At 33.8% G+C, this 25,068-nt stretch overlaps 1 pseudogene; it reads left to right on the top strand.

Moving 5' to 3' along the window:
* Positions 1-11,650: 11,650 nt before the first annotated feature.
* Positions 11,651-24,673, top strand: LOC120213827 (annotated as a pseudogene).
* The last annotated feature ends 395 nt before the right edge of the window (positions 24,674-25,068 follow it).

Genomic DNA, 25,068 nt, shown 5'->3' with positions numbered 1-25,068 from the left:
CCAGGATAAATCTGGGTGCATTAATGGAGTATGACCCGGAAATCGAAGCCAGAGCTAGGATACTTCACGCACAGACACTTCGAGAAAGGAGACAACAATCAAATCCAGAATCAGAATCAAATTCATGTGAATCCATTAATACAGAACCAATTATGATGGCCGATCCTATTATCAGAGAGTTAGCTGCGACACCTACTAAACAAGAGCCTTTGTGCATTGATTTTCCCCAAGGTGAAAATCTATACCAGTTAAAAACTGACCTTATTCATCTCCTCCCTACATTCCACGGATTGCCAAACGAGAATCCACATAAACATCTCACGGAATTTCACATGGTCTGCTCCAGCATGAGACCACATGGAGTAATTGAGGATCAAATCAAACTTAGACCCTCTAATTCTATTACTACATGAGCTCAAATGACTCGTCTTTTTCTTGACAGGTTTTTCCCTACGGCAAAAGTAAGTGAACTACAAATGAGAATACTTGGAATCAAACAACTTGATGGATAGTCACTCTATGACTACTGGAGAGGTTTAAAAAGTTATGTTAGTTGCCCATAACATGGGTTAACTGAACAAACACTCATTCAGTACTTTTATGAAGGATTAACTCCCCTAGAGATGAAGATGATCGATGCTGCCAGTGGAGGAGCCTTGGTGAACATGACTCATACTGAGGCTAGGGATTTAATCTCTACAATGGCCGCAAATTACCAACAGTTCTGCACAACTAATGAACCTCCTCAAAGGGTTCATGAGATAAGTTCATATTCTTTAGAAAATAAGATAGATAAATTAACTGAAGTCATCAACTCTCTTGTTACAGGAAAGACAAGACCAAATAGATTATGTGGAATATGTGCATTACCTGATCATCCAACAAATGGTTGTCCACTGATCCAAGATGACGCAACAATCCAAGTCAATGCAGTCGGAAACTTTCTATGACCTCCCCAAAAACCTTACAATCCCTATAACAATACTTACAACCCATGATGGAGGGATCATCTGAATTTCAGTTATGCTTAAAACTCAAGGCTGAATCAAGGTTATCAAGCGAGACCACCTCCACCACCACAACAGCCGCAGAAGACATCATTAGATTCAATTGTCGAAAGATTAACAGTTTCCCAGGAAAATTTCCAGATTCGTACTGAAGCCCACTTCCAAGAGATAAACAATCAGATAAGCCAACTGGTTCAAACCATAGGCCGCGTGGAATCACAAGGCAAACTTTCATCTCAAACCGAGGTAAATCTAAGGGATAATTTCAGCGCCATCACTCTTCGGAGTTGTACAGTAGTGGCGCCACCTGTTCCAAAAGATGAAACAATCCAAAAAGGGAAGAAGATTTTTGATTCAGGATCCCAAAAGAATAGTGATGAAGAACAAATAGATCTAACACCATCTCCCTATGACGTGTCACTACCTTTCCATTGAAGTTATTAAAAATGGATAAACAAGCTGAGGAAAAGAAAATACTAGACATATTTCGGAATGTGGAAATCAATATACCTATCTTTAAGGTTATTCGAAAGGTTCCAAGATATGACTGGTTTCTAAAGGATCTTTGTACAACAAAGCGAAAGTTTACCGAGAATGAGAAGGTAAATCTAGGAGAACATGTCTCAGCTGTATTCCAAAAAGGTTACCACCGAAACTGAAAGACCAAGGTATGTTCGCAATACCTTGTAAAATTGGTAAAGTTGGGATAAAACAAGCCATGTGTGATCTTGACACCTCTATTAATGTGATGCCTCTCTCTGTTTACAATATGCTTACTAATGAGCCTTTGAAGGATACAAAAATATCAATTCAACTTACCGACAGATCTGTCATTTACCCGGAAGGACTCTTGGAAAATGTGCTAGTGGAGGTAAACAACTTAATATTTACTGATGATTTTTATGTAATTAACATGGAGAATGATTGCACCAGCACTTCTTCCGATATTCTATTGGGGCGTCCCTTTCTAAGTATTGCGCATACAAAGATTGAAGTAGGAAGCGAGATTTTAACCATGGAGTTTGATGGCGAGATCGTTAAATTTGATGTATATAAGGAAATGAGATATCCTGAAAAAGTGGTGAATATAAATTCTGTTGGTATTATTGATCCTTTGGAAAATGAGTTTGTAGAAACTAATTTTTCTTTTGATCTATGCAAGGAGTTAGAAGATCATGATGAGAAAATCAGAAAGTTGAAAAATATATTTTCAGATTGTGCCGATCTAAAATTGATTATTGCTAAGTCTAATGTTTTGCCTTCTGTTTTGCAGGCACCTGAGATAGAAATGAAACAAATGCCGAAAAACTTAAAGAGTGCATTTTTAGGAGAAAATGTTACTTCATCGGTTATTTCAGATAAGATTTTAAAGCTAAAAAATATCCGAAGAATAACCTATGAGAATGTCAAATTCTACAAGGATAAAATAAAAGGATTATACGATCGTAGAATTTCTGATAAGAAATTCTTAGCTGGAAAAAACATATGCAGTGGAAGAAGTATTTCTGTAACACCCTCAACCCGTACTTGACCCGAATACGAGTCTGAGGTATCAGATTGACTTTTAAAACTTTGACTCTTGAGAAAATTCAAAGAAAATTTAAAACTTTCATTAAAATAAAAGCGGTTTATTTACCTAAAGCGACCAAAATAGCCAAAATCGATCAGAGCATATTCAACTCAATTAATTAGTACATGCCAACTATATTCAAAATAACCAAACACATTTAAATTATCTAATTTCTGATCTGAATTTTTGTAAGGGAGATGTTGACTTGTCTTGCTCCACTTTGCTCTTTACTCTTCTCACTTCTGTAACCTACGTGTGAAACAATCACACGCTAAGTCGTTGACTTAGTGAGGCATTAAATTATAAAAGAACTTTAACTATTTAAATCTCTAACCTTAGTCCACTATCGATATTCTTATCATTTATATCTTATTAATATATCATCTTATATCTATTGTTTTACTCAAGATATTATTCAATTAACCAAGCAATACATACATCATCATATAAATCATATCAGATTATCTAATAAGAAATACATGCATACATATAAATTATCATTAGTCACTTATCATTTAATCACATAGCACATATACTTAACCTTCTTAATCATATACTATACCTATACCTCATCATGTCCTTGCTATAAAATTTATCATATCACAATATATATTGGTTATTATCTCTTGATTAGCCCATGTACATATGTGAGAACTATTGATATGTGAGTCTCTAGAGGTTGTGCACTAAGGGTGTCACCACAGCTCATATAAATGCACTGAAGTGCCACGTAGAATTGCACCGAAGTGCCACGTAGAATTGCACCAAAGTGCCATATAAAATGTCCCTAAGGAACATGTAGAAAATTCATTAAGAATCATATACATATATAAAGGACCAAGTATGTGTCTCCAAAAGACATCGCACATATTCCAAGGAATACATATATGTCCCGAAGGACCGCGTAGACCCTCGACTCTTGGCATGCCAACTATACCTCTAGCTCTCATAACACATAACATGGGAATTAACATTTATGTTTTTCACATATTCACACATTCGTATCAAATAATCATATAATCTCATAGCTTCTTGTCACGTAGATCGTGTAATATTCTCGTAGAGTCTCATTATCATATATATACCATATCACATATATTTGTATTCACATAGACAAATAGTCATATAGATCCCTTTCACATAGCTTATATCATACCTTCATGTAATCACACATCTATTGTCACATGTCTTATTATTACATTTTTATAAGATCACACGTAGTCAAATAGTTCCTTTCTATTAAATCACACATACACGTAGATCACTTGCATGTAGAACCTCTACATAATGCTCACATATCACATAGCTTATACTTGTTCTTATATCTTCTCATAATGTATTCTCTTATAACTTTCTGTCATATCAATCTCACCATTTAATTTCACCTAATTCATAGTCATGTGGCTTATCTTATATACATATATTCACATACCTTATAATTACCTAGTGTACTGCATTTCACACATAGTCACATAATTACGTAATTTACTTACACATAGATCATTACCATACCTAAATCATATAACACTCAATTCTTCCTCATAAAGTTATACTATATATATTCATATAATCTCATATTATCCTATAAGTACATACTTATCTTATGGTTTGGTATCATCATTTACCCTCAATTACCTTCACTAATATATATTATTCTCATATTACTCTATAGTCTAATCTTATTTATACTAATCACCTTTCTCATGTAGTCATATAAATCTATTATATTAATTCTTATAATTGATCACGTATACTATATAACATGTATGTTCACCTATCACATAACCTATTTCACATTCCCATGTAATCATATAGATCATTCGTATTAATTCTTATAACTTATCACAATACATGTATTCCCACAAATCATTTAATACATAATGTAATATATATATCACATATACCCAAATCAAACATATGCATATGATCATAAATTCATGCATTCGAATATAGACTCGTCGCAAGTCTTATTTCCATTAAACATCATAAACTAACTTGTATACACTTACCTTGGCCTCACCAAGTTTCGATCCCCTTTTATGATTTCATTTCTTTCGATCAAATCTTAACTTAATGATCATAGTGGAACTTGTTCGTGTTCGATATTTACATAATCATACATTGATACATATTAGTATCCAATTAATATACTATAATCTATCATTTCTTAGACCAAAAGAAATGTCTATTTCAATTTCCCCTTGAAGTGCATCGATGCATTCTTTAACATGTGCATCGATGCACTACCCATGCATCGATATAGAAATTACCTTCGATGTTTTCATCTTAAAGGGATGCATCGATGCACTCCTTATGCATCGATGCACCAATTGCATTCGATGTTTCTATTTTTAAGGGGCATCGATCCACTTCCTGTGCATCGATACACACTGAACAATTTCTGAAAATTCACCCTTGATGCATCGGTGCACATTGAATGTGCATCGATGCACCTAACCCAGAATTCATTTTTATGCCCGAAAATCTACTCTTTTCAGCTTAATTACTTCATACATCCTCCCCTTTCTTATTCTTAACTTACATACTCATATTCAAACTCATTTTTATTCATTAATCACCTTTTTAACCTCAAAATCCTATTCTCCATATGAAATTCAAGAATCATACTCAATTTCTAACATGTTCCAAATTCAATTTTATTACTTCATATCTCTTAATTAGATTGATGACAAGTCAAATTTGACTCCCAACTCAAGTTATGAACTCTATTCTAAGATTTTTTCTAAGAACCTCAAATCTTTAATCCTTTCTAACTCCATCATACTTTGATTTTAAGATAACTTAAGCTTTCCTTAAGCTTAGTTATCATCTAATAATCAAAATCAATCTTAAATTTAACCAAAAACCCAGTAATCAGAAAACTCACCTTTGACTCTTGGTTTTCACGCGTGAAGGAAGAAGAAAGATGAAGAGAACTTTGGAACTTCTTTTCTCTCTTCCCACGTGGTTTCATTATCTTATAAGTGAAATAAAAAATCTTACTTTTCAAATGACCATTTTACCCTTTACTTAATCTAATAATTACTAACCACTTTTATGATTTATTTCTAAATAAATCATTGAACTAATCCATTGTTATACTCTAGTCACCAAATTCTGAAACTTTATAATTTGACCACTAACCTAGTATTGAGGATGTTACAAATCTCCCCTCCTTTAAAGAAAATTCGTCCTCGTATTTTCACTGAACATATCAATAAGAACATATCTTCTATTGTTCTCATGTTACCTCCTTTACTTAATCTTTCATTCCTTTATTTCTTCAACTACCTTTTCCTTTATATATTTATCTAATGTTACTTATCATATAAACAGTAACCCATAACCTCAATCCATTTATATCTTTTCTCTCCTTCGATTCTGCATTTTCCTTCGACCTTTCTAAAATCCATATAATGTTACTCATTACAGTAACATCCTCTTTCATCACTCAACCTCATAAATTCATCTCTAACTGCCTTACAATAATAACCAAATTCATTTTCCATCATCATTTAACCAAAAACATGACCTTAAATCTTATTCAATTGTAATTAAACATATACTTTACAGAATCAAACAATCTCACATTTCCTTGCACATTTTCTTACTTCTATATCAAAATTATCATCTACGCTTCCATATAACCTTTATCGTATCTGATCCTTTAACTCAATCCCTTTAATTTCTTTACTCCATTATTCCTTTATTTATTCCCTATATACAAATCATACTTTTCCTTTCATGTTCACATACTCTTGTCCTATCACCTACCCTCATCTCTGTGTATCAATCTTCATTGCACCCTCATAACTTTGATAACCCCATTTACTTATACAGAACTTTATTCTTTATCATTTCTTATATTTGCATTTTCCTTCCTTCAGGTTTTATACAAATACTTATCTCATTCTCGACATCATAGTTATCTGATCAGAATACACCACCATATTCAGATTCACATCATAATTGATTATCTCAACTTTACCTTCTCTTCCAATATTATAACTCTATTACCTTTACTCTGACATTTAGTCAATAACATCAGTCCAATCTAGGGCACAAACCCTAGTCAACCAATCACATAAATCATTTCCAATCGAAATTATCTCAAAATTTGTTTACTTAACTTGTCAATTTCACCTCCATTCTCATACATCCTATAATTTCCGTTGTTCAACTAAACATTCTGACTTACTTTGTCTTATAAACTGATCATCGATATACCTATTCCTAAACTCTTCTTATCAATCCTCAGCTTTACTCAAATATACAAATCCTTATTCCCTTTACTATACAACAGTACTATGATCCAAATATACAACTATATCCAGATCCATTTCATATTTGGTTATCATATCCTGACAATATCTTATAATCTTATACTTCCAATACATTCCCATCACATATTCTTGTTAGCCAACGTTAACTTTTTCCATCTTGACTACAAATCCTTATTATATACACACTTCCTTATGCACAATATTATCCCTTCGTTTCAAACTCATAAGCTCTGACTTTATACATCTTATACACTTGTCACCAATACACTTATTCTTGAACTCTTTTAGCAATTCTCACTGCATCATTTGATCTTTTAACGCTCTTATGGTGACACTTGTTCACCATATTCTATCTCATCCATGTACTAAAAAAACTAATCCTTAGCGCTTTTCCGATTCAAAACAATAAAAAAAATCTTCTATCACTATTCTTATATGATTTCAATCTTCTGAAATCAACCTTTAATCTTATAAGAAACTTTATGAGGTTTCTGCTCTTCATCCTGCCTGGCCAGGGCAAGTGAATTGCTATCACCATCAGATTTTTCAGTTATCGATAATTTCTATAATCAATTTCTACTATATTATACAAATCTTATTCTATTGGCAAGACAACATACTCCTTACCCTATCAGATCAGAAATTTTCACTCTGTGTTGGCATGTACACATTTTATGACACTTTAGACTTCAGTTTATGCCAAAAATCGGCTAAACCTTAGCTCTGATACCATTAAATGTAACACCCACAACCCGTACCCGACCCGAATACGAGTCTGAGTTGTCACATTGACTTTTCAAACTTTGACTCTTGAGAAAATTCAAAGAAAATTTAAAACTTTCATTAAAATAAAAGCGGTTTATTTACCTAAAGCAACCAAAATAACCAAAATCGATCAGAGCATATTCAACTTAATCAATTAGTACATGCCAACTATATTCAAAATAACCAAACACATTTAACTTATCTAATTTATGATCTGAATTTTTGTAAGGGAGATGCTGACATGTCTTGCTCCACTTTGCTCTTTACTCTTCTCACTTCTGTAACCTACGTGTGAAACAATCACACGTTAAGTCGTTGACTTAGTGAGGCATTAAATTAAAAAAGAACTCTAACTATTTACACATGCATGAACATATCATCTTATAATTCCACATCAAAACAATATAACATTATATATCATATACATATCACACATTATTTAAATCTCTAACCTTAGTCCACTATCGATAATCTTATCATTTATATTTTATAAATATATCCTCTTATATATATTCTTTTACTCAACATATTATTCAATTAACCAAGCAATACAGACATCATCATATAAATCATATCAGATTATCTAATAAGAAATACATGCATACATATAAATTATCATTAGTCACTTATCATTTAATCACATAGCACATATAATTAACCTTCTTAATCATATACTATACCTATACCTCATCATGTCCTTGCTATAAAATTTATCATATCACAACATATATTGGTTATTATCTCTTGATTAGCCCATGTACATATGTGAGAACTATTGATATGTGAGTCTCTAGAGGTTGTGCACTAAGGCTGTCACCACAGCTCGTATAAATGCACTGAAGTGCCACGTAGAATTGCACCAAAGTGCCGCGTAGAATTGCACTGAAATGCCATATAAAATGTCCCCAAGGACCACGTAGAAAATTCCTTAAGAATCATATACATATACAAAGGATCAAGTATGTGTCTCCAAAAGACATCACACATGTTCCAAGGAATACATATATGTCCCGAAGGACAGCGTAGACCCTCGACTCTTGGCATGCCAACTATACCTCTAGCTCTCAAAACACATAACATGGGCATCAATATTTATGTTTGTCACATATTCACACATTCGTATCAAATAATCATATAATCTCATAGCTTCTTGTCACGTAGATCGTGTAATATTCTCGTAGAGTCTCATTATCATATATATATCATATCACATATATTTGTATTCACATAGACAAATTATCATATAGATCCATTTCACATAGCTTATATCATACCTTCATGTAATCACACATCTATTTTCACATGTCTTATTATTACATTTTTATAAGATCACACGTAGTCAAATAGTTCCATTCTATATAAATCACACATACACGTAGATCACTTGCATGTAGAACCTCTACATAATGCTCACATATCTTATAACTTATAATTGTTCTTATATATTCTCATAACATATTCTCTTATAACTTTTTTTCATATCAATCTCACTATTTAATTTCACTTAATTCATAGTCATGTGACTTATCTTATATACCTATATTCACATACCTTATAATTACCTAGTGTACTCCATTTCACACATAGTCACATAATTACGTAATTTACTTACACATAGATCATTACCATACCTAAATCATATAACACCCAATTCTTCCTTATAAAGTTATACTATATATATTCATATAATCTCATATTATCCTAAAAGTACATACTTATCTTATGGTTTGGTATCATCATTTACCCTCAATTCCCTTCACTAATATATATTATTCTCATATTACTCTATAGTTTAATCTTATTTATACTAATCACCTTTCTCATGTAGTCATATAAATCTATTATATTAATTCTTATAATTGATCACGTATACTATGTAACATGTATGTTCACCTATCACATAACCTATTTCACATTCCCATGTAATCATATAGATCGTTCATATTAATTTTTATAACTTATCACAATACATGTATTCCCACAAATCATTTAATACATAATGTAATATATATATCACATATACGCAAATCAAACATATGCATATGATCATAAATTCATGCATTCGAATATAGGAAATAGACTCGTCGCAAGTCTTATTTCCATTAAACATCATAAACTAACTTGTATACACTCACATTGGCCTCACTAAGTTTCGATCCCCTTTTATGATTTCCTTTCTTTCGATCAAATCTTAACTTAATGATCATACCGGAACTTGTTCGTGTTCGATATCTACATAATCATACATTGATACATATTAGTATCCAATTAATATACTCTAATATATCATTTCTTAGACCAAAAGAAATGTCTATTTCAATTTCCCCTTGAAGTGCATCGATGCATTCTACAGTGCATCGATGCATTCTTTAACATGTGCATCGATGCACTACCCATGCATCGATACACAAATTACCTTTGATGTTTTCATCTTAAAGGGATGCATCGATGCACTCCTTATGCATCGATGCACCAATTGCATTCGATGTTTCTATTTTTAAGGGGTGCATCGATCCACTTCCTGTGCATCGATACACACTGAACAATTTCTGGAAATTCACCATTGATGCATCGGTGCACATTGAATGTGCATCGATGCACCTAACCCGGAATTCATTTTTATGCCCGAAAATATACTATTTTCAGCTTAATTACTTCATACATCCTCCCCTTTCTTATTCTTAACTTACATACTCATATTCAAACTCATTTTTATTCATTAATCACCTCTTTAACCTCAAAATCCTATTCTCCATATGAAATTCAAGAATCATACTCAATTTCTAACATGTTCCAAATCCAATTTTATTACTTCATATCTCTTAATTAGATTGATGACAAGTCAAATTTGACTCCCAGCTTAAGTTATGAACTCTATTACAAGATTTCTTCCAAGAACCTCAAATCTTTAATCCTTCTTAACTCCATCATACTTTGATTTTAAGATAACTTAAGCTTTCTTTAAGCTTAGTTATCATCTAATAATCAAAAACCAATCTTAATTTTAACCAAAAACCCAATAATCAGAAAACTCACCTTTGACTCTTGGTTTTCACGCGTGAAGGAAGAATAAAGATGAAGAGAACTCTGGAACTTCTTTTCCCTCTTCCCACGTGGTTTCATTATCTTATAAGGGAAATAAAAAATCTTCCTTGTCAAATAACCATTTTACCCTTTACTTAATCTAATAATTACTAACCACTTTTATGATTTATTTCCAAATAAATCATTGAACTAATCCATTGTTATACTCTAGTCACCAAATTCTAAAACTTTACAATTTGATCACTAACCCGATATTGAGGATGTTACAATTTCTCTTAGAACATGTAGTCTGAATCAGGTCATCGAGCTAATGACGTTAAACAAAAGCGCATCATGGGAGATAACCCATTGTTTTTAATTACATTGCATTTTGTTTCTAATTTATTTTATTTCGGTTAAGTCAAACGAAATTTAATTATTTTATATTTAGGAACCAAATGTTTTTAATCAAGCTTAAAAGATGAAGGTTCGCGCAAATTAAATTCAAACTGAGCAAAACATCAGACCGCAAGAGTGGTAAAAATCGCGCAAAGTAGTGAAACAATTGCCCAGCCCCGTGCGCACCGTTTTATTAAACGGTGCACGTTAGCATATCCCTTTGAGGAGACCGACACACGTTAGCAAAACCCAAATCACATTTTCTCCCCTTTTTTTATCTTTTTGCTGCTTACTACTCCCTATCCCCTCTTTCTTTTATTTTAAACGTGGACCCCATCCTCATTCCTATTTCTATCACTTCACTTTTTAAAATTTTCAATTCCCATTTATTATCTTCAAAACCAAATTTCACTTCAACTTAAACACCCCCACGCACGGCAGCAACAAATTAAACTCAATCTCCTTTTATCTTCTTCCAAACAATTACTTCCTCCCCAAAAACGCTTTCACTCCCTCAACCCGATTACTTCTTCTTCTCACCGTCGTCGGCCTTACCAAACCACTACGCTCTTGCTAACGTGCTTCAACCCGTCCACTCCACGATGGTGCGCACAAGAAACCAACTGGACGCCGCCGTCGCTACTCTGTCCACCGTCCTTGGAGGTCGACGTCGCTTCAACGCGCTGATGTTTGTTGAGTTACCAAGGGATTCCAACTCTGTTCCACCGCCACCTCCAGTTCGCCCGACGCGAGGCTGTGGCCACACTCCAACATCGCCGTATCATTTGATGTTTCCACAGACCACCTCGTTACGCCCTGGGCCGAGTACCTCTCGTCATCTGTCACCGCCGCGCTCCCTTCTCCATCATTCCAGTCAATGTCGACTGTAGGAACGTCATCATCTCATCCGCAACTGGTAGGCTTCCCATCGTGTTTAACGCATTCGGCGGCTTCGGACGACATCCTAGTGGTAAACTCTAATCCTATTCCGGTTCAACATTTGCTGATGTACCATCTGATTTATGGTTTTACAGAGGATTTCAACGTTATTTTTCCACCCCTAGACCCCTCTCCTAGGACATCAAGCTCTCGACAACAACCCAAGCAGTATGCTGGCCCGTTCCTCTAGCCCGAGTGATATCCCTGCTCCTGACAGTCCACCGCCTGCCCACGAGAATCCTGAGCGCAAGCGACAGGGTCGATCGTATGTTGTCTTTACCAAAGAAACTATGTACGATTACTTGCAATTTTCGGACGACGAATTGGTATGTTTTGAGTCGGTAAGATATCGTCCTTTCCGTGTAGGTAAATATATTCTGACTCGAACTTTAGAAACCTTGCATTTACGTGAGTATGTCCATACGTATTTTGCTGCCATTGGTTGGACTTTATATCTGATGATTAATTATGGCACGTTTTATGAACTTGTCTTTGAATTTTACGCCACTTTTATTTTTCATCGAATCGTCTTCTTAATGTTAATTCTCCCGAAGCCGTTATATTCTGATTATACGAAAATTATTTTTCAATGTCTATCTTTGAATTTAATCTTGCTATGGGGTTCGTGACGGATATCACAAATCATGCGTATTTGACTGCTTTGCTTGAGATTCCTCAGGACTTCGATGCCGATATGGCCTATGAGACACTTTTTGGCTTTATAAAAATTCTTCTGTTTTCTAGTTTTATAAAAATTCTCTCTTTATTTTATTTTTCAAGTTTTCAGTTTTTCTCTTTATTTTAAACTTTGTTTTTAAATATTCTTAGTATGACTTTTATCATGCTTAGCTAATTTTCTCATAAGCCGAGAGCTGAAGTGATGACTCAATTCCAATGAGAGAATTGAAAAAGGCCCTTAATAACTTCGAAATATTTCTCTCAATCTCTGTGCTTATTTTTCAAAATCAAAACAGTTTTCAAAATCAAAGATTGAATTTGGTCAAGAGGTTGTTGCGATTAAACGTGTGGCAGGAATGATCGGCTTATTGAAAGCACGTTCGACTTCTTGGGAACACACTTGGCGAGATAGCCTTGCCAAGAGGGAATTGAGATCGAAATTGGTAGTTATTGAAGCAACAATCTGAGTCGGTCTTCACGAACTTAAACGATAATTGGTCTATGACAATTGATGTTGATCAGATCAGTTTCCAAAGCCGGAATCAAATATTACCTTGGATATTTTGTATACAAAATAGAGTCACGAGGATTGACCTTGTAGACAAAGTAACCGACATGAATCCTGAAGGGAAAATCTAATTCGATGCTCTAAAGGAAATTGAGTCAAAATGAGACTTGAGGCTATTTTTACCGGATTCATTTTCAACGTTACAACCTTTATTTTCTTTATTCTTTCTTTAAATTTCTTTTAATTACTTAAATATATTTTTTTTACCAAAACCCCCTATTTACTGTATCACGCATGGTATAAACAATTCAAATAGAAATTCGAAATTTTCTAAGTCCTTGTGGAATCGACCCTTACTTCTCTTTACTACGTATTTCCTTTTATTTATTAATTTAGAAGAAGAAATTTATTTTGACATCCAAAAGACAGTTGTCAGTTTTGTTCGTAAAACAGTGACTGAGAAAAAACTTCAGGTTATTTATTTAGATTTGTATATAGGTCGGTGTCTTTTTGATACTTTGAATAATGTAACAACATTCAATGCAAACGTACATTATCATACAAAGTAATAAAGTGTATACAAATTAATTCATCAAGTATCGTATCCCACATAGACTAGTATTACTTTAGAGAATTTTCATAGCATTAGTTAAGTAAATTAACATAATTGTTTAGTTGGTGTTGTGAACAAAGCAATAAAAATATAAAACTAAAATAGATATGCAATTGAAGGGATGAAGAGGATCACAACAATGGCAATGAAAATAGTGGATCGACTCAAGCTAAATACTATGGAAAAGTTAAACTCATCAAGAAATTAATGATGTCACAATAATAAGATTGATTCGTCTAGCATTAACTTAGTAGGTTTACCTCTCTCGATGGCTTTCATCCAGAAACTCACACCAATGTTATGCAAATTTACTAAGTATGCTAAGATAATCAGTCAACTAGATCTCTCTACTCTAAAACATTACTCTAGTAAATGTTGATGCTTCGAAAATGAAACTCACCTCTCGATGCAAATTTACTAAGTATGCTAAGACAATCAGTCAACTAGATCTCTCTACTCTAAAACATTGCTCTCGTAAATGTTGATGCTTCGAAAATGAAACTCACCTCCCGATGCAATTCTCACACAATGTCACTCATTTCTTGATGTAATGGAATGTTAAAATATATACTTATATACTAAATGCCTTAATAAATATGATCAAACACCAACCAAATCAATGGAAAATTTTAATTAAACATGAAATTCATAAAATATATTAAAATATAAGTATACATGGTTTAAAAAATCCCACACAAATTAAAGAGTATTTCAACTAAGCAAAAATAACACCCTATTAGATTCATCTCATCATTGTAGTTGGTGATGCTCACTGATCACCAACCACCACTCTCTCTGTGTAGTAACATTACCTTTATTTTTAACTGTTGCTCTTACCCAAAGTTTCCTAAGAGGCCATGATTGAAGGTGAATAAAGAAAAGAATAAAATAAAAAACCTAAAATCTCATTTCTTATTCCTTTGCTACCCATCTTTTATATAATAATTAAAAACCCTAAAATAAGAGTTTAAGGGAAACTCTAACTCTTCAGGATTTCTGTATAGCAGTTAATGATGCTAAAGATGGCGGCGTGTCTTTTAATGTTTTTTTTTCTTTGAATCTTCATCTTCACAGTATATTCATCTCGATTGATCAAGTTGAAGTGTCGAAACTAGTGAAGTATTAATACATTTTTATTTTTGCATTTCTGTAGTTTTTGTTAATGGTAAATTGTGCAAGGACCCAAAGCTTACTGTCCCAGAAGACTTTTTCCTTACAGGGCTTAACATTCCAGGAAATACATCAAACCAAGTAGGATCCATGGTCACTCTAGCCAATGTTCAACAAATACCATGGCTCAACACTCTCGCATTCTCTCGTTCAAATCAAATGTGCACCTTACGGAGGCCTAAACCCTCCTCACACCCACCCTCGTGCCATCGAAATTCTAGTCGTCGTGGAGGGCACTCTTTACGTCGGCTTCGTTGCATCCAACCCAGAGAACCGTCTCTTCACAATAGTCATATACCTCAGAGATGTCGTCATGTTCCCGGTCGGCCTCGTCCACTTCCAGTTCAACAAAGGGAACACCAATGCAGTTGTCTTTGCTGGTCTTAGTAGCCAAAACTCAGGTGTTATCACCATTGCAAATGTAGTGTTCAGCTTAGACCCGACAATCAATCCCGACGTTCTTGCCAAGGCCTTCCAGCTGGATAAGAATATCGTTAAGCAACTTCAGTTCCAGTCCTGGTGGGATAACAACTAGAGAAATAAATTTCTAAACTCCATGAAACCTACATAGTAGGTTGGCTAATTATTTTATGGACAATGTTGGACTTGTTTCTGTCTTTCAATTCAGTGTTCCTTGTTGAAATATTGAGAAATAAACAAGTTTCTTATATACATTCCTTTTGGTCCTATAATAATATAGTGTCTTTCAATGAAATTTTATTTAGTTAAGTCCAGGGAAATAAGTAGTAAGATTAACTATGCATCAGATTTGAATTCGAGGTCCAATAATATCTCATATACATAGAAAAATAAATTGCATCAGAAACATGTCTTAAACATGAAAATCAGATTGAATCGGATGGTAAAACGCTGAAAAACAACTTACTGAGTTCGAATTTAGAAAAATGTACCTAAAAAACAGACCCAAGACATCAAAAATCATCAAAATAGGTGGTCTTAGAAAAAGTTAGCAATCTATCAATATCGGTCAATGATCAACGATTGGTCAATGTAGTTCGGCTCGATTCACAGCTCAGTATACGGCTTAGGCGGCTCGTCTCAGTTCACCTGACCAGTTCAACTCAAGTAGTCTAAATAGACTCATGGGTATCTAGATCGGTCCATACCGTTCTTCTAAAAGCACCAGACGAAATCAACCCCCAATGGTAGGGAGCGGCGCAAGGGGTGCGTACGGTGGTGATAGACATCGGAATTACATCGAACTCTCCAGAATTGATGATCAACATCTTAGGAGTATCGTGTAGGTGTTATTTCACGTCATAGAGCTTGGGAGAGATGATTTCGAAGATGATCAAACTCATCACACTCTACCCCTTCGATGATAGCGACACCACGACTATCGGTTGATGCGCAATGATGCACCAAACATTTAGTAATATGAGACATGTTCCAAATTTGAGTATAAATCTATTTTTTATACCATAGATTCAAAAGGGTACAAATTCTCCAACGAATATGGAATTATGAAGATTTACAAGGGATTTCTTGTTGTGATGAAAGGGTAGAGAAAGTCTGTCAAGCTTTATGTTCTACAGGGTTTAATAGTTTTAGATAATGCATTTGATGTTTCATCCCCATGTTATATAGTGTTATTACTAGTAAAAGTTTCTTGACTAAATCTAGCAAAAGAAAACTTTTTTTTGAACAAGATAAATGTGGGCAGAACAGTTATGTGAAGCAGAAAAAAAAATTCAATTTTGTGGGCATAATGAATTTGAAGATAGAATTATCATTGATGATCGGGATCGTGTAGTGCATGATATTGCTCGTGGTGATCTATTTATGAGCAAAGTTGACACTTATGATAACCATGTTTATGTGAAGGCTAAATCCAAGCTTAGAAAAAACTTGGATTCAGTCGATATCTATTACTGAAGATTACCCCTTTTAGGGGTGTTGTGGAAGAGGTGGATAACTTGTTCGTTGAGATGAAGAATTATTTTTTGTTGAGTCTGGGTTTCTCATCGAATTTGGGTGTTTTATTTCGAAACATTCACACTTTTAAAATTCGCGTCAAGGTGGGGATTTATTAGAGTTTGACTCGATTTCAAAGTGACACAAATTAATATTTAAATTTGGAAAAGTAATAATCCTAATTTGATTAAAAGTAGAGAACTTTATTAAAGTATATTTCTACTCTATTTAGTTTCCTTTGTAATAAAATATATATCCCTATAAATAGATACTAGAGGGTAAGGGTTAGAAATTAAGTTTTTTCTTTCACCAAAATCTTCTTGTATTTTTTCCCTTCATATTAGTGAAATTCTTCTCCTTTACCTGTGGTTTTTACCTTTTGGGGTTTCCAAGTAAATCTTGGTGTTCTTTGTTATCCCATTGTTTTCGATCGTATTTATTTGTTTCCTCTCCCATGTCTTGTTAGAAATTTGATAGTGGAAAAATAACTAAAGCAACATCAACATAAAATAAAACATGCACAAGAGACAAGATTTAATGTGGTTCGACCTTGCCTATCTCCACATATGAAATGACTAACAATCCACTATAAATGTATAGAACACAAAGAGTACAAAAACATGATATCATATGTATCCCAAAATCCGGTATAGACACCAAAACCCGATATATTACAAAACACACTTCTAACATCCCTACAAAACCATCTTTGCAATATAAGCCTTAAAAGTTGCTGAGATCTAAAAAGGATTTCATCTCTCTAATATAATTATCACTCGCATTACCCTAAAGTTTAAGACATAATCTCTATTCGAGTCGAGTTATTCTATGGTAAGGATTGATTCTAATTTTCCGACTTTCACTAACCATATATATATATTTCATTTTCTTTTCATGTTATAATGTTTTTTAATATATCAAATGCAATCTAAAATTACAAAATATATTCACAATATTATATTTTCTTTATTTTGAGGGTGAAATATTGACGAGAGTATAAAATAATTAATGAATTGATGGGAAGAAAGAATTTGCAAACAATTACAGTCAAAAGACCAAATTAGTAAAATGCAATTTTGAGTGTCTAAATAAAAATGATAGTACATTTTTAGGAAAAAAATATAAGAATTGAAGTTACATAGGTATTCTATAGTGGTATATGAGCATGTGATTCAAATTTGGTGAAAACGAACTTAAAATAAATAATGAATTGAAGAAAAAAAAGGAAATTATGAAAAATTGAGGAACTAAATTGGAAGTAGAAAACTTGTTATCGAAAAGAGGAATTGAAAGTACATATGTATTCTATGATGGTTTAAGAGCATGTGATTTAAATTTGATAAAACAACAGACTTAAAATAAATGATGAATTGAAGAAATAAGGAAAATATGAAGAATTGAGGGACTAAATTGAAAATAGAACACTTGTTATCGAAAAGAGGAATTGAAAGTACATATGCGTTCTACGATGAATTAGAAGCATATGGTTCAAATTTGGTTAAAAATAGACTTGAAATGAACGATGAATTGAAGGAATAATGAAATCATGGACTAAAGCGTAAAATTATCAAAATATATAATCAACTTTTTAGTTTTCGAGTAACTTGAAATTTCAACTCGACTAGAACTCGAAAACTAAATTAATAATTCGATTTGACTTGAATAACTTGAATAAATCGACTTAAATAACTCAAAATTAAAAAAAATTGATTTTCCCCTTGTCCTATGACAAGGAAATCAGTTGCATGTTACTGTGTTAAGTTGCGTGACTCGTTGATATGTTGGGAATTGAAGAAATAAAATACGATGTATGGTTCATCTGCAGAAGCGGAGTATGAAAGTGATTGTGGCAAAAATGTCTGATTGAAGGGTTGATTGAAGAGCTAGGCATAAAACATGATGCACCAGGAGTTTTGTTTAGTGATAATCAAGCATCATTACAAACCGCTGTTAATCCAATGTTTAATGAATGAATGAAGCATATTGAAATTGATTGTGACTTTGTGTAAGTGAAGATTAAAAAAACAGGAGTTGTTCAGACACATTGTCCGACGATCAGCAAGCAGATGTTTTGACAAACAAGTAGCATGATTATCTTGTAGCCAAGTTGGAAATGAGTTGGAGTCTTACGAGTTAGTTAGTTAGTTAGTCTACATAAATCAGTTGTAAGTGACTAACTAGAGTTAGCTAATTATGGTTGTATATAATGTATAGTTATCATTCCTTAATGATATGCATATATGAATCTTTTTCCTCCCAAATTTACCTCAAGTTTCTTCCTCATTCTCTGCAATATCTCATCGATCGTTAACTCAATTTCAGCGCACTCATCGTTCTTGAAAGTTCTACTGCTTACATGTTAACTACAATCTTAACATCATTTTCCTAATCGTTATGAGTCCTAACCTAACTTGATCAGGGTATTTTTTATATTAGATTTTAGAGTGGTTTTTTATTAAAATTTTTAGAGATGAGAACTGTTGAATCTAGGTGAAACTTGATTTGTCTGAATATATTTGTTAAATCATTTTATTTTGTAGTAATTATATTTATGAAACTTTCATGTTGTGGTCTACACTCTCATTTTTAATTTCTCATATAAGAATTGTTCATCAACTGCTTATACATCTTGATCCATTCGAACGTTAACTTTGGCAGTGTGTTTAAATATTGCAAGAGGCTAATCAATTGGATGTTATTTTTTTGGGTTATTTCCCTTAAAGTCAATAGATATGTTAAATAGACAAAGAAGGCATTTGGTGTGTAAAATGAGCGGTTCCATTGCAAAATATGTATGCATTGGAAGACTGAAACTCGATGAGGATCAAGGCATAGAGTTGTTGAAGAATGATTCATTTAGATTTCTTTAAAAACATGTAATCACTACGGACTTGGTAAATCTTTCATCCGTTTCTTAACTATTTTCCTTTTAAAAAAAATAGAATTATTAAAAAATGATAATAGACCAGTTCAGTTCCTGCAATCTATAAATTGGCATGCTCTCAAACCAGATTTCTCACCCCTCATAAAGCAACAAATCTTAAAATAATTGAATCAAATTCAAGATTGCGGCTTACAACAATGAAAGGTGTTGGATTCCTTGTAGCATTAGTCCTATTGGCTTTGGCTTCCAAACTTGCCTCAGCATCAGATCCCAGCCCTCTTTAGGATTTCTGTGTAGCAGTTAATGATGCTAAAGATGGCAGTGTGTTCTTTAATGCTTTGTTTGTAACCCCCTCAGACCAATGAAGGTAACCAGATCCGATTCGGAGGTCACATTTGGGCCACTGGAGCGACCCACTATAGAAATAGCAGAAAATTTAAAACTTTTTATCAAAACATGTAAACTCATAAAATCATTTATCAATAATAAGAAATGAAATAGATTTTCAGACTCGTATATAAAACAAAATACAATTACTCGTCCCCCCTAATCACATATACCATACTCTGCAAGCAACGCCAGAAGAACTCCCTTACTGATTTTGATAGTTGTACTAGTACAATCTTTTAACCTGAAATGGTGAGTAATAGAGTGAGCTTCGAAAAGCTCAGTAATACAGAACTACCAGATGATGTTGAAGAACGTGCAGATACAGATAAATATATAATTCCTTATTGGTTCAGATATCTACAGATTTCTTTGGCTGAGCTGAGGTCCCATTGATATTTCAGGTATTAATAGATAATATTCAGTTCTGATGGAAAATATTTGGGATGTTTAGGTTCAGGAGATCAGAATAGGTTTTCTAGTGTGTTCCCAAAAATCATGTAACTTTTCAGATCTTTTTAAAACATATATATATATATATATATACCCCCATTCATCAAGTCCAAAATGTGTAGGCTCCCCAGAACCATACACTCACCGTCAAGTCCAGTAAGGCCCTGAGCACACAGCTAAAGAGTCGGTAAGTAAGGCCCTGAGCACACAACCGATGAGCCTCTAGGCATACTTCCTCCAACATTACCCCCCCAAATAAAACATGTTCCATCCATAAACGGATATATCAAAAATCAAAATATAATCCAGGTCAAGTATCAGATCAAAATCCATGTCAAGTATTCGATCAGAATCTAGGTAAGATATTATAATAGAAATCAAATCGGAAATCAGGTAAAATATCCAGGTGATTAGGGAACACACCAGAGTTTACAGAAATTATTCAGAGGTATTGGATAATCATAGCAGGTAGAGAAACATGAATATTCAGTATACCGATAAGATATCAAAATTTAGAATCGCTATAGGAAGAGTTCAATAACTAACGAAATCATCAGCTATTCAAAATATGACTTGGGCTGATAAGGAAAAAATGAATATTCAGGACATTTACAGTCTATGTCGATTGATTTCATTATCAAACAACTTCAGATGAATATCTCCCAAAATTAATTCAAACTTTACTGAATTTCAGATATATGTTGTACTTCTGTTCCATTCAATTTGGTCTTCGTGGTTGATTTGTCGAACAAACGTCCAATTCTTAGTACTGAATGTGATCTAGAGTTGAGCTGAGCTGAATACTTCCAAAATTTATCATCAAGCCAAACTTGAGAAGACGAACACGCTTTCAATAATATCTATGCCATTCAGGTATTGATATAGCTTTAGGGTTGATCTACTCACTTAAATTACGTTTCATTACTTTTAAAGGTAGTCCAATACCTATGCTTATTTGGATTCCTTAATTAATCCAAGACATTTACTTAGTTTAGGCCATAAGGTTATTTTGGTAATTTTGGTGTTCAGTTTTATTCCATTCATTTCAGAGCTCGAGGATATCCAATCATTCCTGAGCTTGGTGATATTCTTGGGTCATTTCTATTACAGGGGTATTCTGGTCATTCTACAGATCCGATGTATTTCAATCATTTCCTTCTATCATGTCTTATTATTTAATACCAATTTATCATCTATTTCAGTCCCTTCAAACAATTATGATAAAAGAGCACCCCCGATAATTTGTTCTTCAGGTATTTACTCGTATCTTGGATATTTTCAGGTCAAATGCCTTCTCAGATTTTTACCAACGGAATATCAAGAATTTTTCTTCACTAAGTCAGGATCTTAACAATCAAATCCGTACTTAATCGAGTTAAATACGAATCCTCAAAGTACTTTCTCATTCAGGGTCAACTCAGACTATTTAACCTCTCAAGGGCATTTTCATAATTTCTTAACCAAAAAATTTCGATATTAGCTCTTAACAAAAATAATTATAATTTAAAGATCATATGGTTAATTTCTTTTCAGAACATTCTCAAATCTTGAAATTATTCCTTAACAGGCTTCTAGTATCTTGTACAAACCCTTTTTGGCTTTAAAACCCAATTATCCAAATTTTCTAAACAAAACTATCATTTCTTGTGCACATCTGTAGTTTTATCATATCAATATATCCTTTTAGAGTTATAAATCAACTTTCAGGGATAATTCTTGACATCTTACAACTTAAGGGTATTTTCATAATTTTACCCTACTAGAGTATTCTCATAATTTCCCATCCAAGTACCTTTAACATTTGACCTTTGATGACAAAAAAATATAAGTTACAAATTCATGGTTGATTTCTTTATCACTAATTACAAACTTGTAATTTAATTCTAACAATTCCTTATAAAAGTTCTCTGAACCATAATCAGTTACCAAATTTCTATTGTGTTCGGATCTAGAGTAGAAATTCATTAACTACCCAAATGAGACCAACCTTATCTTATTCATGCATTTACCAATATTCACATGTTCCATAAATCATAAAGAGGTAGTAAAGTATTACCTTGATTTCCGTGCCATATTGATCGACCATTAAATTCCATTCGAACACCCTCAATCTTAAAATCATCTTCCAATATTTCCTCGGATCCATATCAATAGAAATTACATAAAAAAACGGAGCTTAATTCTGAAAAACAGATCGAATCGGATGATCAACAGCTTACCGAGTTCGAATTTGGCGAAACGGACTTCGGATTCGGATTCTGGACATCGAAAACATAAATTATGACTTTTCGAAAATTTGGAATTTTCAATCAAAGTCAACGGGTTTGACTGGCAATTTTGAGAACTTCGAGTCCGAATTTCAAAAACCGGACTGCGGAATCGGACTTGGAACGTCGAAAAACGTCAGGATAGGCTCGAATTTTACACAAATAGCAACCCAAACAGAAATTAATTACAAAATTAACACCCTGCAGCCATTGTCACTCTCAGGGGTGGCGCGTGTGGTGCGTCAACAGTGATACGGTGTCGGAAAATTCCCGAAAAAATTCCTAATAATTATTTTAAGGCATTTTGAGACATTTACCAAGCTCGGTTCACAATTTTGAACGGCGGAGAGTTCGATTCCGAAACGTCGAAAACTTTGATGGTCTCACCCCTCCACGCGCTGGTGATGACGAAGAAACGGAGGGAACCGGCGGAATCGGAACGACACAAGGAGCACGATGGTGCGGGAGGTGTCGAAAATGGATTGTCGGATCGTCGTGAATCGACGAAAAGCCAACTGAAATTGAGTTATTACCTACGATACTTCCGACTGAAATTAACGATGAACGAAGATGATTCATGAAGAAAGGTTTGAAGGATTTTTTCCCTAAGTCGACAACGAACACGATGGTGGTTTCGGTTTGTCGATCGGAGGTCGGACGAAGAGTAGATCGGAATTCAAAGTGAGTTGACTGGAGGAGAGAAACTGATGTTTTTCTGCAGAGAAACTGATGTTTTTCTGCAGAAAAACATACGGGAATGGGGATATAATTCATCCCAAAAGAAAATTAGTCAAATCATGAGTTTAGTCACTGAACTTCATGCACTTCTTAAAACGGTCTGCCAACTTCGAAATTTTTCAATTTAATCCACCGTTTATTTCAAAATATCAATTAAATCCACCACTTTATAATTTCTTAATTTTTATCCCCTAAATTGGGGTGTTACACCTTTGAATCTTCATCTTTGCATTATATTCGTCTCGACGGATCACATTGAAGTGTCCAAACTAGTGAAGTATTAATACATTTTTATTTTTGCATTTCTGCAGTTTTTGTTAATGGCAAGTTGTGCAAGGACCCAAAGCTTGCTGTCCCAGAAGACTTCTTCCTTCAAGGGCTTAACATTCCAGGAAATACATCAAACCCAGTAGGATCCATGGTCACTCCAGCCAATGTTCAACAAATACCAGGCTCAACACTCTATGCATTTCTCTCGTTCGAATCGACTATGCACCTTATGGAGGCCTAAACCCTCCTCACACCCACCCTCGTGCCACCAAAATTCTAGTCGTCGTGGAGGGCACTCTTTACGTCGGCTTCGTTACATCCAACCCGGAGAACCGTCTCTTCACAAAAGTCCTGTACCCCGGAGATGTCTTCGTGTTCCCGGTCGGCCTCATCCACTTCCAGTTCAACATAGGGCACACCAATGCAGTTGCCTTTGCTGGTCTCAGTAGCCAAAACCCAGGTGTTATCACCATTGCAAATGCAGTGTTCGGCTCAGACCCGGCAATCAATCCCGACGTTCTTGCCAAGGCCTTCCAGCTGGATAAGAATATCGTTAAGCAACTTCAGTCCCGGTTCTGGTGGGATAACAACTAGAGGAATGAATTTCTAAACCCCATGAAACCTACATAGTAGGCTGGCTAATTATTTTCTGGATAATGTTGGACTTGTTTCTGTCGTTCAACTCAGTATTCCTTGTTGAAATATTGAGAAATAAACAAGTTTCTTATGTACTTTGCTTTTGGTCGTATAATAATATGGTGTCTTCCAATGACAATTTATTTAGTTCAGCTTTTTTATATAATTATCTATTTGATCTCTTAATGTTTATTTATTTCAACTTTTTTATATAATATATATATTTCATAAGTGTCATTGGAAAATTTGTCTATTGTTATGGTGTTCAAACGGTTAATTCGATCATACATATTTTTTTGACAAATAATTTAAATCTCTCAAATCTAATAATTTCGCAAAATCTTAAAAATAATAAATTTTTAGAATATAAATTTGTGAGGTTAAAGAGATGTTACAAAAATATAAACCAATTAAATAATAAACAACAATAAAACAAATCCGTGTGTGTTTAAGATAACCATACAATACGTTAAACGAAAACGATTGTTTAACTATGAGAAAACGAAAGAAAATTAAAAAATATATATATTTCAGATAAAAAT

The sequence above is a fragment of the Hibiscus syriacus genome, unplaced genomic scaffold (genome assembly GCF_006381635.1).
Source record: "Hibiscus syriacus cultivar Baekdansim isolate YM2019G1 unplaced genomic scaffold, ASM638163v2 tig00000738_pilon, whole genome shotgun sequence".
Classification (NCBI taxonomy): domain Eukaryota; kingdom Viridiplantae; phylum Streptophyta; class Magnoliopsida; order Malvales; family Malvaceae; genus Hibiscus; species Hibiscus syriacus.
The sequence above is the reverse complement of the archived record's forward strand: the minus strand, read 5'-3'. Positions and strand labels throughout refer to the sequence as shown.